Source organism: Octopus sinensis, linkage group LG23, assembly GCF_006345805.1.
Source record: "Octopus sinensis linkage group LG23, ASM634580v1, whole genome shotgun sequence".
NCBI lineage: Eukaryota > Metazoa > Mollusca > Cephalopoda > Octopoda > Octopodidae > Octopus > Octopus sinensis.
In genome coordinates, this window is record NC_043019.1 from 930675 (window position 1) to 938174 (window position 7500).

The window sequence follows — 7500 nt, forward strand, 5'->3', positions numbered from 1 at the left end:
TCTTATTTTGGCGTTTCGGGATAATCGAATTTCTTTCAATTAATCATTTTTATTTCCCTTGCTGTTGTCATTTTATTTGGTAACATTGAAATATCAGTTGTAAAATATTGTTATTCGATATATATGGTGTCATGTGCACGATCCTTTGAAATCAATACGAATATGTGTTTTATCCGTAAATATTTTCGATTTCGACTATTCGCCGAATTTTAGCTGTTTCTGCGTTCTTCAGGGTGGATTAGAGGTTCTTTCAGTTACATTTCAACAACCTTTGAAAAAAAGAAAGAAAAAGAAAAACATAATTAGTTTTAATATCCATAATTTTTATAATAAAATTATTTTTAAAAACATGTTCAATTTAGAAATAAAAAATATTTCATTGGCAAATTTCTCCCATTCTCTCTCACTTTTTTTTCTTCACCATCATTATCACGACGACGACCATATTATCATCATCGACAGAATCATCATCGGCTTAATCGTCGTCGTTATTATCGTCGTCCTCTCCTGTTGATCCTCATTACTGTGTGGAAGCACTCCGTCGGTTACCACGACGAGGGTTCCGGTTGATCCGATCAACGAAACAGCCTGCTCGTGAAATTAACGTGTAAGTGGCTGAGCACTCCACAGACACGTGTGCCCTTAACGTAGTTCTCGGGGATATTCAGCGTGACACAGAGAGTGACAAGGCCGGTCCTTTGAAATACAGGTACAACAGAAACAGGAAGTAAGAGTGAGAGAAAGTTGTGGTGAAAGAGTACAGCAGGGATCACCACCATCTCTGTCGGAGCGTCGTGGAGCTTTAGGTGTTTTCGCTCAATAAACACTCACAACGCCCGGTCTGGGAATCGAAACCGCGATCCTACGACCGCGAGTCCGCTGCCCTAACCACTGGGCCATTGCGCCTCCACTCATTACTGTAAATGGAAGAACATAGAGCATACACACATAGACACACAGTCATATAGGGGCGTATGTCCTTTACTGCCTCTATATATATATTTTTCAAGGCGGCGAGCTGGCAGAAACGTTAGCACGCCGGGAGAAATGCGTAGCCGTAGTTCGTCTGACGATACGTTCTGGGTTCAAATTCCGACGAAGTCGACTTTGCCTTTCATTCTTTCGGGGTCGATTAATTAAGTACCAGCTACGCACTGGGGTCGATGTAATCGACTTAATCCCTTTGTCTTTCCTTGTTTGTCCCCTCCGTGTTTAGCCCCTTGTGGGTAGTAAAGAAATATATATGATATCAGTCTCCATATTATGTCATTCAGTTTTACACAAATTGAAATTCCGTAGCTGTGTTAGGCGTAACACACAACCAACATAAAACAGTTTCAATATAGTAACACGGCCATCCAGTCAAATATACCGCTGCGAATGAAGAAGCTTTTATTTCAAGCAACAGTAGTAATAATGATGGCATTCCGTCGGTTACGACGACGAGGGATCCAGTTGATGCGATCAACGGAACAGGCTGCTCGTGAAATTAACGTCTAAGTGGCTGAGCACTCCACAGACACGTGTACCCTTAACGTAGTTCTCGAGGGGATTCAGTGTGACACAGTGTGTGACAAGGCTGGCACCTTTGAAATACAGGTACAACAGAAACAGGAAGAAAGAGTGAGAGAAAGTTGTGGGGAAAGAGTACAGCAGGGATCACCACCATCCCCTTCCGGATCCTCGTAGAACTTTAGGTGTTTTCGCTCAATAAACACTCACAACGCCCAGTCTTGGAATCGAAACCGCGATCCTATGACCGCGAGTCCGCTGCCCTAAACACTGGGCCATTGTGCCTCCACACTAGTAATAATACACCACAAACAAAATGATAGACTGCTGAGGAATAGTATAAGAAATTATAACAAGGACATCGTAAGTAACTATAAACATCAAGATAACGTGAAACAATTCTTTTAGGAATATCACGTTGCGCAATGTCTCAATGGTTAGGGCAGCGGACTCGCGGTCGGAAGATCGCGGTTTCGATTCCCAGACCGGGTGCTGTGTATGTTTATTGAGCGAATACACCTAAAAGCTCCACGAAGCTCCGGCAGCAGATGGTGGTGACCCCTGTTGTACCCTTTCGCCCCAACTTTCTCTCACTCTTTCTTCCTGTTTCTTGAGTAACGCTGTGATGGACTGGTGTCCTGTCCAGCTGGGGGAGGGGGACACATACGCTACAGAAACCAGGAAACCGGGCCCATGATCCTGGCTAGGCTTGAAAAGGGCGCAGAAGAAATGTTGGTTTGAAAAAAAAAACCTTTTGAGTAGCTAAATTCGAAGGCTACCTGTACGATTCATACCCCTATATCCCGCAACCCCAAATTTAAACGCTACTACTTAATGCCCTCTTTGCTTCGACATCTACTCTTCCTCCTCCTCTCCAAACAAAAAAGAGAACTATTCACGTTCTCTCGGATTTTATAATTCTAATCACGTTAACAACACGCGACAATCTCTGTTAGTATAATGGTTCTAAAATGACTAAAAACAACAATTGTAGTATTGCATTAGTCCAGTGGTAAAGCGCCAATTATGTTTACACGATATGTGGCTTCGTGTACCCCCACGGGTATACGTCTAGCAAAGCAATACTTCGTTTATTCCAGCAACCGAGAGGTGAATCATCAGCAACGAAAAAATTGTATAGAAAAAGTGAAAAAAAAATTCAGTAAAAGGTAATTTATGATATACGTACTGGGATTCATATTTTACGACCGAGCAAAATCGATTAAGACAATCAGATATGAACAAAGTTGACCTTTTTTACTTTCGAATATATATATATATATATATATATATAAGTATGTATGTATGTATGTATATATATATATATATATATATATTATATATATATGTATATATATATATATATATATATATATATACATATATATATATATACATATACATATATATATACATATATATATATATATATGTATATATATATATGTATATACATATATACATATAAAAATTAACTTAATGCAGTAAGATATTTTGCCAAGCTGGAAATTACAGTTCTTCATTTCGGCTTTACATTATACAGACAATACAACCGCTGAGATCGATTAAACCTGATTTATCCTTTTCTAATTTTTGTGACCGGGAGCTATCTAGGAGATGATTAGTGACAGCGTTGCAAAACGTATTAAAACTTCTTTGTTGTCTTTATCCATCTGAAATTTTATCCGACACACCGCCAATACTTCACCGTTACGGCCCCGTTTTTCTGTTTTAAATGCCGTCTCTTGTTACAATTCTTTTCAAGGCTATGCCAAATTTTAACCACTGCCAAGAATTTCTACTCATTTTCCTGTCATGCTACATTTATCCCTTTTTTCCGACCACACTACCAATCCTTCGTATTCTCTAGCCCAAAGATTTATGGTTGCTGCCATCTGCTGTCACTATTTTGCTTTCCAATTTTCTCACCCAGAAAAAATTACGTAATGGTTTTTACGCTAATAATAAATAACACCATTAGTGTTTACTACCAGTTTTTTTTTAATTTGAAACAAAATTACTGAAGGAGGGAGAATAACTAGCGGGAGAAGAGAAAAAAGTAAATAACTGAATATTATTTAAAAAAAAATTTTTTGAGCTGTAAATAAATTGGAAATAAAATCTTTTATCTTCTACTTGTTTCCGTCATTTGACTGCGACCATGCTGGGACACAGACTTTATTTTTTTCCTTTATTTGAAGCCTGATACTTATTCTATCGAAATCTTTTGCCGAACCGCTAACTTACGGCCAGTTGTCAAGTAGAGGTGGGGGGACAAACCCAGACACAAAGACTTACACACACACGTACATATATACATATACATACATACATTTATAATATGGCCCACTAGGAAAAACATCCCTGGTCTAGTGGATTATATCGATCTCAGTGATTGACTGGTACATATTTAATCGACCCCAAAAAGATGAAACAAATTTCGACTTTGGTGGCATTTCAACTCAGAACGTGAAGACGGACGGAATGCCGCTCATTTCTTTTGTCCAGCGTGCTAACGATTCTGCAAGCTCACCGCCTTTATCTACTAAATCATTATTGGGAACACTGCAAAGTCAGCACAAGTTCGTTGTCGCCTTTATCCATTTGAAATTTTTTCTGCACCAATAGTTTTTCTCGTGATTACATGCTACGATTTCCTTGGAAACCTTTGCATGTATTGCTAGCTTCCTTGGAATTTAACTTTAAGCTTATTATTTCATGGATTAATAATTTTTATCTAATCTCTTACAGATTTTGCACCATAAAGTTTTATTTTTACACTACACAAGATTTGCTCTCAGCTCTTTTGCAGTCCGATTATTAGATTCTACCAAATTCTTTTTTCATTCATGTTGATAATTCCATAACTGAATATTATTTCATCTCTAACTCTGTCTCATCAATATTCTGTCACACTTTTATTATGACATTCTTTCCTTAGCACTTTCGTTTAAATACATCTATTCTTAATCCTTTAACCCATTTATATTAACCATACAGCATACGTATCAACGACCAGGGTGGAGCTCTATGTTCTCACTCGACATTCTAGAAATTATCTCCAAGTTTCTCCTTCAAGTTACAATTTCCAGTCTATAATATAATATTAGCAAGAAATAATATTTCTACAGAGAAATAGATTATTTTAACACAAATATGTCTATTATAAAATTCAATATCATGCAATGTTCATTGAAGTAAACGAAGATACCAACATCGATTCGTCTGCTGGCATTGCTAGCGAGAACCAAATTTTAAAAATGAGTCGACAAATACGTAAAAGATGATGCGGAAAAAAGGTACCAAAATAATTCTATTTTTACCTGTGAAATTTACTAGGGAGTCATTGAAAGATACAGTCACCCTACTCTGTCTTTGTATGGCAGAAAATCAATAAAACACACATTTAATGATACGCTCATGAAATTGTTTATACTATTTATACCTGTTTATACTATCTATACTTATACTATTTTTGTGATGTATTAATGTAATTATTAATCACATTTTTTTAATTGAGTCTTATCAATCCGTATTATTATCAACTTCGTCCTCAAGGCTTCTTCCTATGCGGTTGACGGCGAGCTGGCAGAATCGTTAGCACGCCGGGCGAAATGCTTAACGGTATTTAGATTGCCGCAACGTTCTGAGTTCAAATTCCGCCGAGGTCGACTTTGCCTTTCATCCTTTCGGGATCGATTAAATAAGTACCAGTTACGCACTGGGGTCGATACAATCGACTTAATCCGTTTGTATGTCCTTGTTTGTCCCCTCTATGTTTAGCCCCTTGTGGGCAATAAAGAAATAGGTTATAATTAGCCATTCAGTTTCATGTTCCAAGATCCAGTTTCTTAACCACAGCCACAGATCATACATCCAATATCTGCCATTTATTGCACGTTTATTATAGTCTTTTGTGACCGATATATCGACTAGGAGGCAACGTACTCTACGTTGAACCTTCAGGATAATATCTGCTGAATTAACCTTAATCTTCTGTGTGAATATTGGCTCATCTCAGATTATAGCCACTTTGACATTCTCGAAGCATTTTTTCTTCTGTATACTGAAGCCAGTTCTCTTATATACGTTCATCACGACCACGACCACCACCACGACAACCACCACGACCCCCACCCCCCACCACGACCACCACCAACAACAAAAACAACATCAAGACCACCAGCACCATCCTTATCATCATTATAATCATCATCATAATCATCATCGTTTTCATTATAATCCCTCCACATCTTCCTTATTATTATTATTATTATTATTATTATTATTATTATTCATATACACACAACAGATTAGACTGTTGGAAAAGAAAAAAAACAAGTAATCGCAGATGCCAAGAACCCTCCTAAGTGTCCTAGCTGTCCCTAAAAACACTGTTTTCTGGAGCTGTACTGAATTGGGTTTTATGACTATTTCCTCTATCCATCTGTTCAAATCTTTATACCTATTTCCTCTATTCATCCTTTCAAATACATCTGTTCAACTGTTTAGTTCCTAATGCAACTATAACTATCGGTATACATTTTACCACCACTTTCCATAGTCTCTGTAATTCAGTGTCTAGGTCCTGGTACTTTGCCATTTCTTCTATGCCCCTCATATTGGTTTGCTTCATCATTTGGGACTGAAAAGTCAATTATCTTGCCCTTTCTATTCTCTTTATCTACTACTATTAAGTCGGGTCTTCTGGTTTCTAATACTCTGTCAGTCTGAATGTTTAAGACACACGTCATCTTATGTTTTTTCAGTACCTACTAGGTTCATGCTCGTACCATTTATCAATATGTTCAAATCCTGGCTTTCAACATGGCTACAAGTAAATTACTCTCCTTGGGTTGTCATGTCTTTTCTTGTATTCTTTCTGTGTCAGCATGCTATATTTACTTAATATATGAGTAACGCTTTCCTGTTTTAATGTGCATAACCTACATACTTGTTTCTTTGTCTATCTTGGCTTTTATCCAATTAGTCCTTAAAGTTTGATCTTGTGCTGCTACTAACACACTTTCTGTCTCCTTTTTCAACCTTCCTTTCTGCAACCGTAACCAATGTCTCACTACTACAATTTGCTGCAACAATCGTTGGGAATCTATCATGCAGCGCCTTCTCCTACCAGTCGGATAACTTTTGTTCTTATTTCCCGTTACTAAATTTGTTTCATTGTTTTTGCTTCCCTGTGTCTTGCTGTAATTCTAGCAGCTTTTTATAACTTTCTTCACTATTACCTACACAGGAATCTATATCTACTCCAGCTACCTCCATGCAGTCTTCTCCTGAGATTAACCCTCTTCCGGCTTCCTTTCTAGGTAAGTATAATCATGTCACTCCTGCCTTTGGGTGAAGTCTTCCATTCATATTGAATTCCTTCCTAGTCATTCTGTCTAGCTTTGCTAATTCAGTTTTTGTACTATCTGCAAAAGCTATTCAATAAAAATTGTTTAAGGATGTTGAATGAAACACCCATGTTTCCAGAGTTGAGTTATTCAAATCCCCAAAGAATTCCTCTCAATACATGTGTATGATACTCCCCCAACTACTTCTGCTGGTGATCAGAGATGCACATACTGTCAGCCACAAAAGGACATGCTATACTGGTTAAGATCAAACAACTGACATGCAAATCTGTGGTATTAAGCAGAAAATTTGCTACACCAAGGCAAAATATTTACGCGATAACACATCAAATCAGTTACGATTTGAAGCATTTATAGCCACTGTTGTTTGGTAGAATCGTTAGTACATCGAGCGGAATGCTTAGCAGCATATCGTATGTCTCTTTAGGTTTTAAGTTCAGATATTTTCAAGGTCGGTGTTGGCTTTCATCTTCCTGGTTCGCGAAGTATCAGTTAAGATTAGGGGTTGACGTAATTGACTAACAATCTGCTACTCTCCCACCCACCCACCACAAAAACATTCAGGCCTTGTGCCAAAATTTGAAGACTGCTGGTCTTCCGTAAACACAACTCT

General features: G+C 37.8%; 1 protein-coding gene across 4 annotated transcripts in view; it reads right to left on the minus strand.

Annotated features, from left to right (window-relative positions):
• The window catches only part of LOC115223637 (somatostatin receptor type 2-like), a 149615-nt gene that overhangs the window by 2293 nt on the left and 139822 nt on the right, over positions 1-7500 (minus strand). For all 4 annotated transcript variants that reach the window (XM_036512348.1, XM_036512350.1, XM_036512349.1 and 1 more), the window contains one exon: positions 1-269. This exon is cut by the window's left edge and continues 2293 nt beyond it. The gene's annotated coding sequence lies outside the window, so the exon portion shown is untranslated. The remainder of the gene's footprint in view (positions 270-7500) is intronic.